Source organism: Martes martes (assembly GCF_963455335.1).
Source record: "Martes martes genome assembly, chromosome: 1".
In the NCBI taxonomy this organism is placed as follows: Eukaryota; Metazoa; Chordata; class Mammalia; order Carnivora; family Mustelidae; genus Martes; species Martes martes.
The window spans coordinates 66,676,694-66,698,329 of NC_137888.1; the positions used below are offsets into that span (position 1 = coordinate 66,676,694).

The 21,636-nt window shown below is 35.1% G+C and overlaps 1 pseudogene across 1 annotated transcript in view; it reads right to left on the minus strand.

Moving 5' to 3' along the window:
* The window catches only part of LOC308341014 (DNA polymerase theta-like), a 116,612-nt pseudogene that overhangs the window by 78,918 nt on the left and 16,058 nt on the right, over nt 1-21,636 (minus strand). Inside the window, exons 7-12 of the transcript in view lie at nt 21,273-21,396; nt 18,963-19,170; nt 18,504-18,646; nt 7,842-8,035; nt 6,397-6,521; nt 4,904-5,147 (exon numbers count right to left, since the gene is read on the minus strand). The product of the transcript in view is annotated as a DNA polymerase theta-like (transcript). The remainder of the gene's footprint in view (nt 1-4,903; nt 5,148-6,396; nt 6,522-7,841; nt 8,036-18,503; nt 18,647-18,962; nt 19,171-21,272; nt 21,397-21,636) is intronic.

Here is a 21,636-nt window from a genome sequence, read left to right on the forward strand (position 1 = left end):
CATGGCTCATGCTCTCCCTCTCAAATAAATAAGACCTTAAAAAAAAACAAAAAACAAACAAAAAACAAGACCCATGGGGTACCTGGGTGGTTCAGTCAGTTAGGCACCTGACTCTTGATCTTGGCTCAGGTCTTGATCTCAGGGTCATGAGTTCAAGTCCTGCACTGGACTCCACAATGGGTGTGAAGCCTATTTAAAACAAACAAACAAACAACAACAAAATCCCAGTTGTAGGCTGCCTAAAAAAGACTCATTTCAGATCTATAAAAATACAGAGACCAAAAGTGAAAGCATGGAAAAAACAGTCCATGCAAATAAAAACAGGAGAAAAAAAAACAAAAAAGCCAGGGTACCAATACTTATACCAGACAAAATAGACTTTAAACAAAGACTATAAAAAGACACAAAGAAGGGCATTATATAATGATAAAAAGGTTAATCCAACAAGAGGATATAACATTTGTAAATATCTATGCACCCAATATTAGAGCATCTAAATACATAAAGCAAATATTAACAGGCATATAGAGAGAAATTGATAGTAATACAATAACAGTACAGGTCTATAACACCCCATTTACATCAATGGATAGACCATGCAGACAGAAAAAGAAGGAAGTAGTGACTTTGAATGACACATTAGACCAGATGTAATTAGCAGATACATGCAGAACATTCCATACAAAAACAAACAAACAAACAAACAAAAACAAAACAGAACATTCAGTTCAAATGCATATAGAGCATTCTCCAGGATAGATCACACGTTAGACCATAAAACAAGTCCCAGTAAATTAAAGATTAAAATCATATCAAGCATCTCTTCTAACCACAACAGTATAAAACTAGAAATCAATCACAAGAAAAAAAACTGGAAAAAACAAAAACACTCGGAGACTAAACAGCATACTACTAAATACCCAATAGGCCAGTGAAGAAATCAAAGGAACTCGAAAGATACATGAAGACAAATGAAAATAAAAAGACAATAATCCAGAACCTCTGGGACACAGTGAAAACAATTCTAAGAGAGATATTCATAGCGATACAGGCTGATCTCAAGAAACAAGAAAAATCTCAAATAAACAATCTAAATTTACACCTGGAAGAACTAGAAAAAGGAGAATAAACAAGGTTAAATGTTAGTAGAAGGAAGGAAATTAAGATCAGAGTAGAAATAAACAAAATAGAGACTTAAAAAACACTAGAAAAGATATAAAGAGCTGGTTCTTTGAAAAGATAAAATTGATAAACCTTTAGCCAGACTCACCAAGGAAAAAGAGAGATATGAATAAGATCAGATATGAAATAAGATCAGATATGAAAGAGGGAAATTAATAACCAACACAGAAGTACAAAGAATAATAAGAGAATATTACAAAAAATTATATGTCAAAAAATTGGACAAACTAGAAGAAATGGATAAATTCTTAAATTTAAATATTTTTAAAAAAAGAACTACAAACCTGAACAATCACAGAAGCTCAATATATGATGCACATTAGTTCGCTTTCTGGGTGGCCAGCCTTAAAAGTGGCTCCTCCCAAAATAAGTTCAATTTTTCTTGTTCCAACTTTCAGAGTAGAGAGATTCAACCTCAAAACAGAGGCTGTCTGAGAAAGCATCTCCAATTATTATGTATCTTGTGAATGGCCCAGTCTACCATTATAGTAGGAATGTAGTTTTGGTAAACACAGACTGTTTTTTTGGCAATAGGTGAAATGCAAATGCAAAGAAGTGTGAACTGCATGGCATAGATCCATTTTTAGTGCCCTGCTATACCACTTGTCTTCATTGGGCAAGCCTCTAGGCTTAAGTGGATTATAATGCAATAATCTAATTCAATTAAAAGTGCATCTGGAGAACAATGTAAAAAAAAGAAGAAAAAAGGAAAAGAAACATACAATCATCCCAACTGAACCAGAAAGAAACAGAGCAGCTGAATATACCTATTACTATTAATGAAATTGAATTAGTAATCAAAAAAACTCAAACAAACACAAGTCCCCAACCAAATAATTTCACAGATGAGTTCTACCAAACATTTAAAGAAGAGTTAATACCTACTCTCCTCAAACTATTCCAAAAAATAGAAGTGAAAGGAAAACTTCCAAATACATTCTACAAAGCCAGCATTACCCTGATACCAAAACTAAAGGCATTACAAGAAAAAAAAAAAAAAGAAAGAAAGAAAGAAACTTATGGGCCAATGTTCCTGATAAATATAGATGCAAAAATCCTCATCAAAATATTAACAAACACCATTCAACAATACATTAAAAGGATCATCAACCATGACTGAATGGGATTTACTCTGGGGAAGCAAGGTTAATTCAATATTCACAAATCAATCAACATGATATGCCAAATCAACAAACAAAGGACAAATATCATAGGATTATCTCAATAGACACAAAAGAAGTATTTGATAAAATCAGCATGAGTTCATGATAAAAACTCTCAACAAAGTAAATTTAGAGAGAACACACTTCAACATAATAAAGGTCATATGTGAAAAATTCACAACTAACATACTCAATGGTGAAAAACAGAGCTTTTCACCTAAGATCAGGAACAAGACAAGAATGTCTGCTCTCCCTACTTTTATTCAACACAGTGCTAGAAAGCTTAGCCAGAGCAATTAGACCAAAAAAGGAATACAAGACATCTAAATTGTCAAGGAAGAACTAAAACTATCACTATTTGTAGGTGATATGCTACTATACATAGACAACCCTAACGATCCACCAAAAAGTTATTAGAATAAATTCAGTAAAGTTGCAGAATACAAAATTAAGACCAAAAAAAGTTGTGTTTTTATACTAATAACAATGTAGAAGAAACAGAAATTAAGAAAACAATACCATTTACAATTGTACCCAAAAACTTGTACTCAAAACCTATAAAACACTGATGAAAGAAATTGAAGACAGCAAAAACAAATGGAAAGATATTACCATTCTCATGGATTGGAAGAATTAATATTGATTAAAATGTCCATACTACCCAAACAATCTATAGATTCAATGCAATCTCTATCAAAATATCAATAGCATTTTTGACAAAACTAGAATAAATACTACTAAAATTTGAATGGAACCACAAAACACCCTAAATACCCAAAGCAATCTTGAGAAAGAAGAACAAAGCTGGAGGTATCACAATCCTAGATTCCAAGATAAACTACAAAGCTGTAGTAATGAAAATAGTATGGTACTGGCACAAAAACAGACATATAGATCAATGAAACAGAATACAGAGCCCAAAATAACCCATGTTTGTATAGTCAATTAATCTATGACAAAGGAGGTAAGAATATGCAATGGGAAAAGACAGTCTCATTAATAAATGATGTGGGGGAAATTAGATATCTATGTGCAAAAGAATCAATCACTTCTTAGACCAAACAAAAATAAACTTAAAATGGATTAAAGACCTAAGTGTGAGACCCAAAACCATAAAACTCCTAGAAGAAAATGTAGGTAGTAATTTCTTTGACATTGGCCTTAGCAACATTTTTCTACATATGTCTCCTCTCACAAAAGAAACAAAAGCAAAAATAAACTTTTGGGACTATACCAAAATAAAAAGTTTTTGCACTTTTTATTTTGAGTGAAAGACTCAACAAAATGGAAAGGTAACCTATTGAATGGGTGAAGACATCCACAAATGATATATCCCATAACAGGTTAACAGTATAAAGAATTTTTATGATTCAACACCAAAAAAAAACAAATAATCTTTTTAAAAATGGGCAGAGGACCTAAATAGACATTTTTCCAAAGAAGACATATAGATGGAAAACAGACACATGAAAAGTTACTTGACATCACTAATCATTGAGGAAATCAAATCAAAACCACAATGAGATATCACCTTACACCTTTCAGAACACCTAGAATAAAAAAGACAAGAAATAAACAAGTGTTGGTAAAGATGTGGAGTAAAAGGAACCCCTGTGCCCTTTTGGTGGGAATGTAAATTGGACCAGCCACTGTGGAAAACAGAATGAAGGTTTAAAAAAAAAAAATAAAAATACCATACAATCCAGTAATCCCACTACTGGATACTGACCTAAAGAAAACAAAAACCTAATTTGAAAAAATATATGCACCTCTATGTTTATTGCAGTGTTATTTACAACAGCCAAGATATGGGAGCAACCCAAGTGTCCATGGATAGATGAAGGGATGTAGATGTGATAATATATATGTATGATGGATAATAAACATATAAAGATCAATCAATCTATCTATCTATGATATCTATCTATGACAAAATATTACTCTGCCATAAAAAATATGAGATCTTGCCATTTTTGACAACTTGAATAAACCTAGAGGGTATTATTCCAAGTGAAATAAGTCAGACTGAGAAAGACAAATACCATAGGATTTCACTTAGATGTGAAAAAACAAAACAAACTAAAAGCTAAAATAGGCCCATAAATACAGAGAACACACTAATGGTTGCCAGAGGGGAGGGGTAGGGCAATAGACAAAATGAGTGAAGGGGAGTGAGAGAGGCTTTCAGTTATTGAATGATTAAGTCACAGGGAGAAAATGTACAGTATGGGGAATATAGTTAATGGTATTCAATAACATTTTATGGTGAAAGATAGTCACTACACTTGTGCTGAGTGGAGTGTAACATATGGACTTTCCAAATCACTATACTGTACAGCTGTAACTAATACAATATTGTGGGTCACCTATACTTCAATTTTTAAAATATACATACACACACAAAATGACAGTAAATCAAAGGGAGAAAAAGCAGTCTCATTTTCTTCCACTGACACCATGTATGTCATGATACTATCTAACAAAAAATATTTTAGCACATTTTCTATTTTTTATAAAATGATTTTTCATTTAATAACTACTCAGGGGGACTTTCTTACCTCTTAAAGGGAACAGCATTTTTCAGAACAGTCTCCACCTCTGCAATGTTTGCTCTGGTAAGATCTGCGACAGTAAGAAAGCCAGAAGCATAGAGGAACCTGGCTCACTGTGCATTAAGTAAGGACACCAGGACAAGGTCACATAGCTCCCTCTGGATGCCAAATGTAAGACACTTCTGAAATTGAGAAAGTAGTAGTTCCATGTTGTGCCAGCCCAGGCAGTTGGAAAATACTGTAATCATCCCTGGGATAATCATAGAATATTTATTGAATTAAAATTCTTTATAGATAATTCTATTTCTTTAGATTTACTTTTGTTTTGTTATGTTGTTTACCTGCAGAATTGTAACGTTTAAGAGTCAAAAAGTGTAAGTAACAGAGTAATAGACATATGTTAAAGGCTTAGCTAACTGGTCAATAGATGGGCTAAACACATTAAATGTCATCTCATTTATTCTTAATCACGAACTTCATATTTGAAACAACTGAGGTAGAGCATGTTAAAACAAAGCAAACAAAAAGCCCCCACTCTTTGTTCCTCTCATTCTTTCTTCCTTACTTTCTTTTAAGGAAGAGAGAACTCTTAAACAGGTGAGGGACTCTTCTCAACTACGGAAAAATAGAACTGATTTAAATATTCAAGTGCTGAGAGGAGGACAAAAAGTGAAGCTCCCACTGATATTTTCATCAAGGAAGGGCTGTACAGCTCAATAGCTATTCCCCATGAAATAGAGGCCAGAAGAGCCAATGTCAAGTCATTAAGAAAATCACTTCCCTATGAAAACACTAGCCCCACAGGCAATTTGAGATGTTTCATGCCAATGAGTTGCTTTTTATAACCTTCTCCTCCCATCTTTCCCTCAGTATGCTCACATATGCACACACCTTCACAATGAAACCTTTTACACATATATATCCCCATACTCTTCCAGCAGCCCAGGGTTTCCTTCCTGAGGGCCTATAAGAATTTCTTGGTAAAATCAGACGCAGAACTTCCCTGTTTGCCTAGCTTAGAGATAAGAATTTAGATTTATTAAGGAGAGATCAGTGCTTTCCTAGAGAAGAGATATTTAGAACAGCCCAAGAGAAATCCAGAAATCCCTCTCCATTTGCCATCCTCCTAATCAATAACAAATATTAATCAGTAACTGATGAGAAAAGGGAAACTGTTGGAAACTTTGTGTATATTTCTTCTTGTAACAGGAAAAAATGGAAAAAAAAAACAAACAGAAAGGTGGGTGTTCGGTAGGTGCTAAGCAACAGAAGGGGACAAATGTCCAGCTACTCAGCTAGCTGCCAATCCTCTGGAGCAGGATAACAAATCCCAGGGATGTCATAGTTTTAGGTATTATGATGACAATTACAGCTTCCCATGATCCCCTCACTTTTAGAGAAGCCTAAAATAAAATGGAATTTGGAAAAAAAAAAGTAATCTTAACTTGATTTCAAACCACAGAGTCTCAAATAAATGTGGAAACCCTTGTTTAACTGACCTGCTTAAACAACAGCTGACTGTTGTAAAGATTGAATCTGTCCATGACTGCATCCATATTTCTGGGTAATTTCCTTTAAGGGAACTTCACTGATTACATCTAATAGCACAAGACTAGTAAAAAACCTGAAAGTAAATCACCATAAGTATGGTAAGAGATGTCTACAATGAAGATACAACATATGCTAAAAAACAAGAAAGAAGCAAAAAAGCAAGAGAGAATTTATATACTCTGAGAAGATTCCTAATAAGAAATAGGATTAGTGGACAAAGACTGAGCTCAATGTTTACCAAATAAATTCTGACATACATTAGTACTACAGCATAGCAAGGAACTAATATTTATATAACAAAAATATCTCCATATTTTAATACTGCTAACCAATTTCAAGAAATAAGACTTAGTTCAAGAAATAGAATGGCACAAAAAATTTAAAAGAATATTTGATACACAGTTATATGACCACCTACTCATATATCAAAAAAATGACAGAATTTGAAAATAAAAACCAGTATTGACTTGAATGGCAGTAATACCACAAATAATCCAAGTATATAAATCCTTTACACTTATGTTGTAAATAATTTACTAGAGACTACCATTAAGAAAAATAATTTTATTATATTTCAAAGAAGGCAAATGATTCAATTTCCTCATCTGAATCTTTTAATTCACTCCTCCATGGTAATAATCAATCATTTATAATAATGAGATGAAGCATATCCTCAAATGAAGCTACCCTAAGTTGTCAGTTCTAATTCACATCTTTAAGTAAATAAAATAATTAGATGTTCTACTTTATTTTTTTTAGATTTTGTTTTTATTTATTTTGACAGAGTGAGACAGAAAAAGAGAGCACAAGCAGGGGAAGCAGCAGGCAGACGGAGAGGAAGAAGTAGGCTCCCTGCTGAGCAGAGAGTCAGATGTAGGGCATGATCCCAGAACTCTAAGATCATGACCTAAGCTGAAGGCAGACACCTAAGTCACTGAGACACCCAGGTGCCCCTTAAATGTTCTACCTTAAAAGGTCTTCATCTATAATGGCTTCTAAACAAGTATTAAAGGAGAAACTGAAATATTGATAGATTCAGTGAACACAAGAAAATGACCACTCAGCCAAAACTTTGATCTTATTTCTTTTTAAGATTTTATTTATTTGAGAGAGAGAGAGAGAGTGTGAGTGAGAGAATGCACAAAACAGGGGGAGAGGCAGAGGAAGAAGGAGAATCAGACTCCCCACTGAGCAGGAAGCCTGATTCAGGGCTCCATCCCAGGCCCCTGGGATCATGACCTGAGCCGAAGACAGACACTTACTGACTGAGCCACCCAGGTGCCCCTAAAACTTTTATTTTAATGATAATGAAAGTGTCTATAGTAAACTCAACAACTACTATATATCTAAAACTGTGTTAAATACTGGACAATCAAGGCTTCTTGTTATTTACCTTTTATGGATGGCCATCTGGAGATGCTGTCTCTCAGTTCTGGCTATGACTTCTCCTTTCACACAGCAAGCCAAGAACCCTTCTTCAACTCCCACTAGCTCTGCCACCCATTTCATAGAAGTTGGCAATTTCTCCCATAAACAGAAAAATTGATACCAATCAATAGTAGTCCAATCCTCAAATGTAGTTGTAACCTAAAGGGAAAAAGCAAGATTCATTAGCTAAATTATTGCATTACAAAAGAAATAAAACCATAAATATAAACTTTATATTAAAAACAAAGGCCTCAGCATTTGGAAAAATTTCTAAATGTGACAATATCTGTTTATATGGAAATTTCATTTATTCACAAACAACTCATAACCAAAAGAAAAGAGACCACTGAGCATACAAACTGGATTTTACAGACTCAAAGAACTTTAATCAGACACTATTAATCTCAACATTCTGAAGCTAAGTACAACCTTAAGGATTTTCTGATTTCCAAGAAAGAGTCAAGAGAAGAGAAAAAGGAGGGAAGGAAAGGAGGAATCAATATTCACAATCACTATATTATCTAAAATATCCAGGGTTCAAAAACAACAATAAAAACTATGAGACATGCAAAGAAATGGGAAAGTGTGTCACAAGAGAAAAAGCTTCCACAAGAAACGCCTTTGAGAGGTTCCAGATGTTGAGAATATCAAAGACTTCAAAGTAGACAAATGTGGTCAAAGAACAAAAGAAAAACATGCTAAATGAAGTAAAGGAAGGTATGACAACAGTGTCTCATCAAGTAGAGGATAAAAATAAAAGGAAAGAAATTATTTTTTAAAAAATGGAAATACTGAAGGTGAAGAGTATATTAACAGAATAAATCACTATAGACCTCAACATTAGATGTAAGTTGCAGAAGAATGAGCAAATATGAAGATATATCAATAGAGACTATGCAAAAAAAAACTATAATTCCTCTGCTATTCCTGAATAAATTCATTTTTTTACTTAAATAAATGTTCTCTTTGCTCTGTTTAGAGTTAACAGAGCAAAACTGTATTGAAGCAAGGAAATGACAAGAGATAGTAACTAAAATCCAAGGAGCAAATAAAGAAAAACACAAATCTTAAGAATTTTAATGTAACAAAATCTATAAATATGCATTTTTCTCTCTCCTCACCTTATTTAAACACACAAAATTACATAAATAACAATGTACTATTAGGTTTGTGACACCTACAGGTGTGCATTTTTAACAGTAATAGCACAAAAAAAGAATAGCACTATACAAGAATTATGCTTCTATATCTCACTGGAATTAAGAGTATAAATTTTAAGCTGTATTGTAATCCCTTGAGTAACAACTGGGACTAAGTTCAAAAAATAGAGAAAAAGTACTTAAATACATTAAAATGTTACATGAAGAAATATTCACTTAATTCAAAAGAAATCAGTAAAAAAAAAAGTACAGGAGAACAAAAAGGACATAAGAGATATAGAAAGTAAAAAGAAAAAACATAGATGTTACTCTGTGTTCCTAATGTGAAAGGGTTAAATAAGCCAAGGTAGATTAACAGACTACATAAAAAAATAGAATCCAACTATATGTTTTCTGTAAGAGACACAATATAGATACAAAAATGTAAATAGGTCAAAAGTAGAAGGAAGGGAAAAGGGAAAGTATCATGCAAACCACAACCATAATAAATATGGAGAGGCCATACTAATATCACACAAAATAGAATGTTAAAAAATGTTAACAAAAATTAGAGGAACATTCAATAATTATAAAAGGATCTGGGGCACCTGGGTGGCTCAGTGGGTTAAGCCTCTGCCTTCAGCTCAGGTCATGATCCCAGGGTCCTGGGATCGAGCCCCACATGGGGCTCTCTGCTCAGCAGGGAGCCTGCTTCTCCCTTCCTATCTGCCTGCCTCTCTGCCTACTTGTGATTTCTCTCTCTGTCAAATAAAAAAATAAATAATCTTTAAAAACAACAACAAAAAAAAAACACAAACAAACAAAAAAAGGATCAATCTGTCAAGTATAAATATAGGGTGCCAAAATACATGAACAAAACTTGAAAGAAATAAAGAGAAAAACAGACAATTCAAAAATAATAGTTGAATACTTAAACACCCTAACTTTCAACAATGGATAGGACAACCAAGCAGAGCAACCTAGTCTTCTAAGACAACTTTCTAAATCAACTAGACAAAATAGACATCTATAGAACTCTGTCCAAGAAGACTGCACATTCTTCTTGAACACACAGAACATTCTCCAGGATAGACCATATTCAGGCAATAAAACAAGCTTCAATATATAAAAGTATAAGGGTGCCTGGCTGGCTCAGTCAGTGAAATGTGTGACTCTTGATCTCAAGGTTGTAGGTTCAAGCCCATTTGGTATATAGATTACTTAATATATACTTGTGTGCACGCACGCACACACACACACACACACACACACATGTGGGGTAGGGGGGAGTCTGTGTCTCTATTAAAATTACACAACAGGGGTGCCTGGGTGGCTCAGTCATTAAGTACCTGCCTTCAGCTCAGGTCATGATCCTAGGGTCCTGGTATCAAGCCCTGCATCAGGCTCCCTCCTCGGAGGGAAGCCTGCTTCTCCTTCTCACTCCCTCTGTCTGTGTTCCCTCTTTCACTGTATCTCTCTCTGTCAAATAAATAAATAAAATCTTTTAAAAAATCAGGTTATAAAAAAATTAAAAAATAAAATAAAATAAAATAACATATGTTTCCTGACAACAGAATGAAATTAGAAATAAATGACAAAAAATTTTGGAGATTTACAATGTGGGAATTAAACAAGAAACTAGTAAATAACAATGGGTTAGGAAAAAATCAAAACAAATTGCAAAATACCTTGAAATGAGTGAATATAACAAATGAGAACATTATATACCAAATTTACTACAGGATGCAGTAAAAGTAGTATTTTGAGGAAAATGTATAGCTATAAATGTCTATACTAAAAATAAATAAGGTCTCAAATCAATACCCAATCTTCCACATTAAGACACTTGCAAGCAGAAGGACAAAGTAAAACCAAAGGAAGAAGGAAGAAAATAATAAAGAGCAGAAACCAATGAAGTAGAAAGCTAAAAAAAATAAAGAAAAATCAACTAAAAAAAAAAAATCATTCCAGTAAAAGGCAAACTGAAGCACATAAAATTTTGCAAGAGTTTATTTGAGCATACATTGATTTGAAATGGACAGTGCCAAACCAAAGGTCAATGGTTAAAAGCCCTCCACTAATAGGAGAGAGGAGCAAAGTTTTTATAGAGAAAATACTGAAGCAAAGCAAAGCAAGGCAATTATTTGATTGGTTAGAACTTAAGCACTTACTTTATTTGGGGAAACCTCATTAGCTGTTTGTGATTAGTTTTTCTCAAGTTTACATTCTTGGATTAGAGTATACTGCCTCCGACTTAAGTTTTGGTTTGCTTATGTAAACTACCAGGGCATCATCTCAGTCTAATGGCCTCCTTGTTTAAACACTTTCAACAGTGCTTTTAAAAAAGCAACAAAATTGAAAAGCTTTTAGCTAAACTGGTCCAGAAGTGAAGAGAGAAGACTTAAATTATTAAATTTGGAAATGAAAGAAGGGACACCACTAGTGAATGTACAGAGGAAAAAAAGGTGGGGGGTGGTTATAAGGAAATAATGTGAACTGAATACCAACAGATAAGATGAACAAATTCTTGGAAACATACAAACTACCAAAACTGATTCAGGAAAAAATAAGATATGAATAGATCTATTACAAGCAAAGAGGTTGAATTAGTAATAAATTTACTCCAAAGAAAATACAGGCCCAAATAGCTTGACTGGTGAAATCTACCAAATGTTTAAATAAGAAATAACAGCAATCTTTCACAACTTCTTCCTCAAAAGCACACAAAGTCATCATGAGAAAAGAGAACTATGGACAGTATATCTAATAAATATAGATAAAACAATGCTCAGTAAAATACTAGCAAACCAAATCTAGGAAAAAATAAGGAGTATTATACAAATAACCAAATGGGATTTGCTCAGAAAATCCAAGACTAATATCTGAAAATCAATTAATGTAATACACTATATCAATAAAATGGACAAAACCACATGATGATCTCAACAGATGCAGCAAAAACACTTGACAAAATCTAACAACCTCTCATGATAAAAGCACTCAACAAACTGGTAATATAAAGGAACTTCCTCAACCTGATAAAAGCCATCTGCAAAAAACCCACAAATAACACCAAGACTGATGGTGAAAAACCAAGTACTTTTGCCCCAAGATAAGGAACAAGACAAAGATGTCTCCTGTTGTTACTCCTATTCCATATTTTACTGGAGATTCTAACCAAGTCAATTAGGAGAAAGAAAGATAAATAAAAGACAACCAGACTGGAGAGGAAAAAGCAAAACTATCTCTATTTGCAGATAACATGATCTTGTATATAGAAAATCCTAAGGAATGCACAAAAATACTCTTAAAATTAATGAGCAAGTTTAATAGTTTACAGGATACAAAATCAATATAGAAAAAATAAGTTTTTCTGTATACTTTAATAAACAATCTGTAAATGTGATCAAGAAATAAATTCCATTTATGATAGCATCAAAAAGAATAAAATGCTTAGCAATAAGCTTAACAAAAAAAAATACAAAATTTGTATTCTGAAAACTAAAAATTTTTGAAAGATATTAAAGACCTAAATAAATCAAAGAGACAGCCTATCTGCAAGGACTGGAAGACTTAATATTGTTAAGATGGTAATATTTCCCAAATTGACCTACCAATCCTACACAATCCCTATCAAAATTAAGCCGGTTTCTTTGCAGAAATAAGCAAGATGATCTTAAAATTTATAAGGCTTCTGCACAGCAAAAGAAACAGTCAACAAAACAAAGAGGCAACCCACGGAATGGGAGAAGATATTTGCAAATGACAGTACAGACAAAAGGTTGATATCCAGGATCTATAAAGAACTCCTCAAACTCAACACACACAAAACAGACAATCATATTAAAAAATGGGCAGAAGATATGAACAGACACTTCTCCAATGAAGACATACAAATGGCTATCAGACACATGAAAAAATGTTCATCATCACTAGCCATCAGGGAGATTCAAATCAAAACCACATTGAGATACCACCTTACACCAGTTAGAATGGCCAAAATTAGCAAGACAGGAAACAACGTGTGCTGGAGAGGATGTGGAGAAAGGGGAACCCTCTTACACTGTTGGTGGGAATGCAAACTGGTGCAGCCACTTTGGAGAACAGTGTGGAGATTCCTCAAGAAGTTAAAAATAGAGCTTCCCTATGACCCTGCAATTGAACTACTGCCCAAAGATACAGATGTAGTGAAAAGAAGGGCCATCTGTACCCCAATGTTTATAGCAGCAATGGCGATGGTCGCCAAACTGTGGAAAGAACCAAGATGCCCTTCAACGGATGAATGGATAAGGAAGATGTGGTTCATATACACTATGGAGTATTATGCCTCCATCAGAAAGGATGAATACCCAACTTTTGTAGCAACATGGGCGGGACTGGAAGAGATTATGCTGAGTGAAATAAGTCAAGCAGAGAGAGTTAAGTATCATATGGTTTCACTTATTTGTGGAGCATAACAAATAATATGGAGGACAAGGGGAGATGGAGAGGAGAAGGGAGTTGAGGGAAATTGGAAGGGGAGGTGAACCATGAGAGACTATGGACTCTGAAAAACAACCTGAGGGTTTTGAAGGGGCGGGGGGTGGGAGGTTGGGGGAACCAGGTGGTGGGTATTGGGGAGGGCACAGATTGCATGGAGCACTGGGTGTGGTGAAAAAACAATGAATACTGTTACACTGAAAATAAATAAAAAATTTAATAAAAAAAATAAAGACACTGTTTCCTTATTAATTTTCAGTCTGGAAGTTATTGAAGTAAGTGGAATATGAAGGCCTCTACTATTACTATATTACAATAAATTTCTTTCTTCGTGTCCATTAATACTTGTTTTAAGTATTTAGATGTTCCAGTGTTGGGCATATAGATATTTACTATTGTTATATCCTCTTGTTGGATTGATCCCTTTATCATTATGTAATGCTTTTCTTTGTCTCATTACAGACTTTGTTTTAAAGTCTATTTTGTCTGATATAAGTATGGGTTCACTGGTCTTCCCCACCCCCCACCCCCCGCTTCCATTTGCATGGCAAATGTTTTGCCATCCCCTCACTTTCAGTCTATATGCATCTTTAGGTTTGAGGTAAATCTCTTTTAAGCAGCACATAGATTGATCTAGTTTTTTTTTTTTTTATCCATTCTACCATTCTATGTCTTTTGATTGGAGAATTTAGGCCATTTACATTTAAAGTAATTATTGATAGGTATATACTTCATTTTAAAAAGTTGTTGTATTTAATATATAAAATTGGTTTTCTGGTTGTTTTTGTGATTCTTCTTTGTTCTTCTCTTGTTTTCTTTGTGAATGATGAATATCTATAATGTTTTGTTTGTCTTTCTTTCTCTTTATTTTTTGTGTATCTATCATAGGTTTTGGGTTTGTGGCTACCATAATGTTCATACATAATATACTAAGTAAATAGTCCATAGTAATCTGATGGCCATTTTTTTCTTTTTCCTCTTCTCTTTCTACTCCCTTCTCCACATTTTATGTACATGTTGTCATAGTACATGTCATATTTTATATCTCTCTATTCATATTTTTCTTATATCTAAATATAGCCATTTCTTTTCTACCTAAAGAAGTCTTCTTAAGGCTACTTTAGTTTTGATAAACTCCTTTACCTCTTGTTTGTCTGGGAAACTCTTTATCTCTCCTTCAAATCTGACTGATAATCTTACCAGGTGTAGTATGCTTGATTTTGAGATTTTCCTTTCAGTACTTTGAATATATCATGCCCCTCCCTTCCGGCTTGCAAATCTTCTGCTGAAAAATCATCAGGTAGTCTTACAGGTTTTCCCACGAGGTAACTTTGTTACTCTATTGCAGCTTTTAGGATTCTCTCTTTATCTTTAACCCTTGACATTTTAATTAGTATATGCTATAGTGTGGACCTCCTTGAGTTCATCTTGTTTGAAAATCTCTGGGACTTGGATGTCTATCTCCCTCCTTAGGTTAGGGAAGCTTTTCAGTTATTATTTCTTCAAATAAGTATTCTAAATCTTTCTTTCTTTTTCTTCTGGGACCCCTATCAGATGAATTTGCTTGTTTTTGTTCAAAAGATTTCTTAATCTATCCTCCTTTTTTTTTTAATCTTTTCTCTTTTTGCCGTTCAACTCGTATGGCATTACCCTGTCTTCCAGATCATTGATATTTTCTTCTGCATCCTCTAATCTACTGTTGATTCCCTCTAGTGTGCTTTTTTATTTCAGTTATCGTATTCTTCAGTTCTGATTCATTCTATTTTTCTATCAATTTATTGAAGTTCTCACTAAATTCTTTCATTCTTTTCTCCAGCCTAGTGAGTATTTTTATAATTGTTACTTTAAATTCTTTATCAATCATGTTGCTTATCTCTTTCATTAAATTCTTTTACTGAGGTTTTTTTTCTTGCTCTGTCTTTTGAAGCATATACTTCTGTCTTCTCATTTTGCTTGACTTTCTGTGTCTATTTCTATGGATTAGACGAAATGGCTTGCTACTTCTCCTAAAGTTGAAGGAACTGTATTGTGAATGGTGACCCTTATACAGACTGTGTACGCTTAATGACTTTGTTGGCTGGCTGGAGCTGTGGATATATATGCTAGTTACTCTTTTAAATTTTGACTTTTTACAAAGAAAATTAAAGAAAAAAATTATATAAAAAAGGAAAAGAACAAACCAAAAGGAAGAATTAAAATAAAACAAGACAAACTTCTTAAAGTTTTTTAAAATAAGTAAAAATTAAAAAAAAATTTAAAACAACAATACAAAACTGCAGCTTTTCTTCTGTGTCCCAGAACCACAGGACAGCTGGTTTGGGCTTGCGGACCCTGGACTTGCTGAGGTTGCAAGCTCACAGTGAGCCAGACACTGCTCCAGTCTGAGGTATTAAGGTGGAGGTGAAGAGTGTGCTCCCACAGTTCCTCAGCCCTTCTAACTGTAGCATTTCTTCTGTGCCCCAGTGCAAATGGAAATGCTGTGGCCTTCAGAGCCCTGGGCTGACTGAGGTCACAAAGTTTCTCTGATGATCTGACCCACCAGTTGTGGAGTCAGAACCCTCCAATTATGGCACCCAAACCTGCCCCTTGTGGTGGCCACACTCTATTCTGGTCTGGACCCTCAAGGTGGAAGAGGAGGGAGCATTCCTGCAATTCCATAGCCCCTCTAAACTGTGGCTTTTCTTCTGCATGCCAGTGCTTCTAGGGCTGGGTGGTTCTGTGGACCCTGGACTCACTGAAGTCACAAGTCCACTGAGATGACCAGACATGCCCACCACAGTGTCTGGATATTGCTCCAGTCCTGGCTTCAAAGGAGAATATAAACCATGTTGTTCCCTAGTCTCTCTGACCTGAAGAGCTTTCCCACAATTCCTCCACCACTTGGCAGAGTTCTGTATTATCTCTTTTATATGCTAGTGACTCTTTTAAACCATGCTTTTTCTGTGCACAAGGACAGAGGGATCTGTTCCAGGTCCCTCAATACTAACCCTCCTCATTGCAGCATTGGGGGAAGGGTTCTCTTTGTTACAGGATCTCTCTGTCTCTCTTGTTGTTCTCTTGCTGTCCTGTCTTTGGTCATTTGGTAGCTGTTCAGTCAGCCCACATTTCTTCTTCAGGAGGAATTAGCCTACTAATAGGTATAATATTGTGTGTTCCATGGAGAAGGTGAGTTTGGAGTCTTCCTACAGAACTCTTAGATATAGTTATTTTTAATATGTCTCTCTTTAGCTTTTGTATAGAGTTAGACGTGATTTACATAATACCATTACACTCAGAAATCTGAATCTCACTAGAAATTTACCTTCACCAGTGAGTTTTATACACTCATGTGTTTTTACATTGTTAATTAGCATCCTTTCATTTCAGCACAGAGAACCTCCTTTATCATTTCTTATAAAGCACATCTAATGGTGGTGAACATCCTCAGCTTTTGTTTGGTAAAGTCTTTCACTCTTTGTTTCTGAAGGATAGCACTGCCACATATAGTATTGGTGACTGACAATTTTTTCTTTCAATATTTTGAGTTTACCATACCATTAAAACAGGCCTGCAAAGTATCTGCTGAGAAATCCACCAGAAGCTTTATGAATTTCCTTGTATATGACAAGCATCTTTTCTTTTGCTGCTTTCAAAATTCTGATTCTTTGATTTTTGACAGTTTGATAATAATGTGTCCCAGTAAATTCCTCTGTGGGTTATATCTGTTTGGGGCCCCCTTTAGCTTATGTACATAGATGTCCATATCTTTCCCTATATTTGGGATATTTTTAGCCATTATTTCTTTAAAGAGACTTTCTGGGGGCGCCTGGGTGGCTCAGTGGGTTAAAGCCTCTGCCTTCGGCTTGGGTCGTGGACCTGAGGTCCTGGGATCGAGCCCCACATGGAGCTCTCTGCTCAGTGGGGAGCCTGCTTCCCCCTCTCTCTCTGCCTGCCTCTCTGTCTACTTGTGAGCTCTCTCTGTCAAAGAAATAAATAAAATCTTTTAAAAAAATAAATAAATAAAGAGACTTTCTGTCATCTTCTATCTTCTCCATCTTGGGCTTCTATATGTATACATTGTTTTGCTTGATAGTGTTCCATCAAGAGTCACATGTTCTACTAACTAAGCCAAGACTAAGCCAACCAGGTACCACTTTTCCTAAGTGGTATCCTATCAATATTAAGACAAATCAAGCTTCCCTCTTTGCTGTAGTTGCTAGAAAACTCAGAACCAAAGTTGGGTACAGGAACTATACATGACTTAAAGACATGCATATTTACGTACCAACTATTGCTTGAGTTCTATATTATGATCTTATCTTCAATTTCCTATTATCTCAATTGTCCTTTATGATAAAGCACCTCAAATACTTTTTGAAAGGAGGTTAGAGAAAATTGATAAATAGACAAATAAAAGGCTACTGTAGGGGCACCTGGGTGGCTTGGTGGGTTAAAGCCTCTGCCTATGGCTCAGGTCATGATCTCAGAGTCCTGGAGTCGAGTCCCACATCAGGCTCTCTGCTCAGCAAGGAGCCTGCTTCCTCCTCTCTCTCTCTGCTTGCCTCTCTGCCTACTTGTGATCTCTCTGTCAAATATATAAATAAAATCTTTAAAAAATAAATTTAAAAATAAAAGGCTACTGTAACATTTAGCTTATTTTATTTTTTTTTTTATTTTATTTATTTGACAGAGAAAAATCACAACTAGGCAGAGAGTCAGGCAGAGAGAGAGGAGGAAGCAGGCTCCCTGCGGAGCAGAGAGCCCGATGCGGGGCTCCATCCCAGGACCCTGAGATCATGACCTGAGCCGAAGGCAGAGGCTTTAACCCACTGAGCCACCCAGGCGCCCCACATTTAGCTTATTTTAAAACAACTTTCTTCTTACCTATTCTTTATTCCCACCACTAATACCCTAGTCAAAACAAACAAACAAACAAGATATTCCCTTAGGGTATCTTTAGTGCTCAGGATTCTATGTAAGCATTTTCTCCCCATTTTCACAAACACAGTAGTGAAGAAAACAAAACTCACCAGGTAAACAATATGCAGATAGTTCTCTAAAACAAAGCCCTTCATTACCCTTTGGAGATCAGCAAAAATATCTAAAGTATCAATTGGAGAAGGTGAAGAAGAAAGAGTTGCTGACCTAAGATGCATTGGATGATACACTTTTCCTAGTTGAGGGGTGGGAATAGGGAAATAATGAACCAAATGCTAAAAATAAAATAAAACACTGTTTCTCTGTATTCTGTAATTAACCTTTTAGTATCTGATCAATTTTGCCCAGTGCATGGATATTTATGAGCAGATTCTATGTTAACTGTCTGATGTTGCTAAATGCAGCACTGACTTACTAAAACTGCTTCATATACCACTTGAAAAACCAGTTTCCTTTTATACTGTTTGAAAAGTCAATTTCCTTTTACTAAACAGTCTTAAGTCACTAAAGATGAAAAAATGAGTCAACTGCAACTAAGAAGTCACATTTACCTTCTGTTCCATCACTAGCTTCAGTAGTTTGGATGAATTCGTTTTCCAGCAGCCACATTACACAGGCCTCAATTGCTCCAAGTTGAACAGAATCTTGGTTATTCTGAATTCCCAACTTCCCTTCTTTCAAACTTGCAGCCAAAAATGTGCAAGAAGCATAAGTCTGCATATCTTGTGATGTTCTTGCCACTCCACCAACTATTATTATCTGTTAAGAGGTTTGAAATTTTTTGTAACTTTCCAATAAGACATGCAGGCCCTCATGATATAAAAGAAGTGATTTTGTTCTCTTAAAACATTCTGAGGATCTTAATGTAGAGACTCTAAATTAACTCTTCCATCATTACTCATTATACATGTAGATAACACCTACTAACAACATGAAAAATTTCCTTAAAATTTTTAATGCTAGTATTGAATATTTCCCACTCAGAAAGAGGATGGGAATGGGTATAGAAAAAGTGAAGTCAGTTGTGCCTTGCGGAAATCATCTTCTTACAACTATATTAAATATACAAATTAATTAAATGTACTAATTTTTCCCTTGCCTTCTTCCATTTAATACATATTGAAACACCAAATCACCCTAAACAGAGCTATCAAACACTTTTTAATGACCACAAAACATAGTTTTACCAAGATTTATTTAGTATTAATAGTATTTTGGTTGTTTCTAGTTTTTTCTTAATACCAATAATACCATAATAAACATTCCTATATATTTAAGTTGATGTAATTTCACATATACCTCCCTAGGTAAAACTCTTAATTGTGAATCTACTGGTTCAATGGCTATGTGTTTTGTTCTGGGGCTGGCCTGTTTTTTAATCTTAGTAGGTATGTCTAAGTAGCCCTCCCAAAAGAGTTTCAGCAGTATATGAGAATGCCTACTTTCTATATCCTTACCAACCCCATGGTATCAATTATTTTCTTTTCCCCCACCCCCAAATGGAGAGCTAAAGGGAAGTGGGCGGAAGAAAGTATGAGCACAGGTATCAGTATCCCCAGTACCAACACTGAAGCCCAGAGCAAGGCATGTTGGTATATAAACAGAAAACTTTTCTGGATGACACAAAACACTTAAAATAAGGAAGCCAGTTACATTTGAGGATGCAGAGGAGAAACTTTTATTTTTCACTTTAGATCCTTCCATGTTGTTTGAAATTTCTAAGAATGTCTATTTGTAATTTTATTTTTTTTATTTTTTAAAAAAATATTATTTATTTGACAGAGAGAGTGAGAGAGCACAAGCAGAGGGAGCAGCAGGCAGAGGGAGAGAGAGAAGCAGGGAACTGAGCAGTGAACCTCATGCAGGATTAGATCCCAGTACCCTGATATTATGACCTAAGCCACAGGCAGTTATTTGACCGACTGAGCCATCCAGGCACCCTAATTTGATTTTATTTTAATGTCATAGGTATTATCTGGATGGAAGAACTACAGTCCATTTCTGTCATCGTTTTAAAAATTCTGAAAATGGGGGCACCTGGGTGGTTCAGTTGGTTAAGCGTCTAACTCTTGATTTCGGTTTAGATCATAGATAATAAAGTATACCTAAAAAATAAAAAGAATCATCTGGCATTTGGGTTTTAATCTACTGTTTTGAAATGTACTGATATAGTGCTAGCTATATTAAACTCCAGGAAATAACTTAAATACAAGAGATTCCAACTTAGGGAAACTATAAACAATCTCATAAACAAACACAAAGCTAAGATTTTTCTTCACATATTTAAGTTCTACCATCGTATTATAAGCACAAAAGAGCAAATTGTAATTTAGTGAACTCTTTTTTTTTTTTTAATTTCTTTTCAGCGTATTCATTGTTTTTGCACCACACCCAGTGCTCCATGCAGTACATGCCCTCCTTAATACCCACCACCTGGCTCCCAAAACCTCCCACCCCCCCCACCCCTTCAAAACCCTCAGATTATTTTTCAGAGTCCATAGTCTCTCATGGTTCACCTCCCCTTCCAGTTTCCCTCAACTCCATTCTCCTCTCCATCTCCCCACGTCCTCCATGTTATTTGTTATGCTCCTCAAATAAGTGAAACCATATGATACTTGACTCTCTCTGCTTGACTTATTTCACTCAGCATAATCTCTTCCAGTCCCATCCATGTTGCTACAAAAGTTGGGTATTGATCTTTCTGATGGAGGCATCATACTCCATAGTGTATATGGACCACATCTTCCTTATCCATTCGTCCGTTGAAGGGCATCTTGGTTCTTTCCACAGTTTGGAGACTGTGGCCATTGCTGCTATAAACATTGGGGTACAGATGGCCCTTCTTTTCACTATAGAATCACTCTTATCATGCTTGCAGTTACTTCTTTTCCTTCTTGTCTTTGCAAACAGCTATGAACAGGTTTTAGAGATCCCTGAAGCAGAGCTATGCCTTTTGATTTTTCAGAGTTCTTACAAACTAAGTTACTCTCATTTATAACAAAAAAACCATACATTTATAAAATCCCAACATATTTCCTTAAGATACCTGTCAAAGAGAATTTCAGTTGTCTTATTTGAAAAGAAGTTAATAGATGATAGTGGTTATTATGGTCACAGAATTATTGCTGATGCTCTCATTTTCTGAACTTTGAAGGGGATCCAAATATGCCTATGGCACTTTGGCATAAGGATTATTGTGACCTGAAGGCACTTAGGAAACAGAAA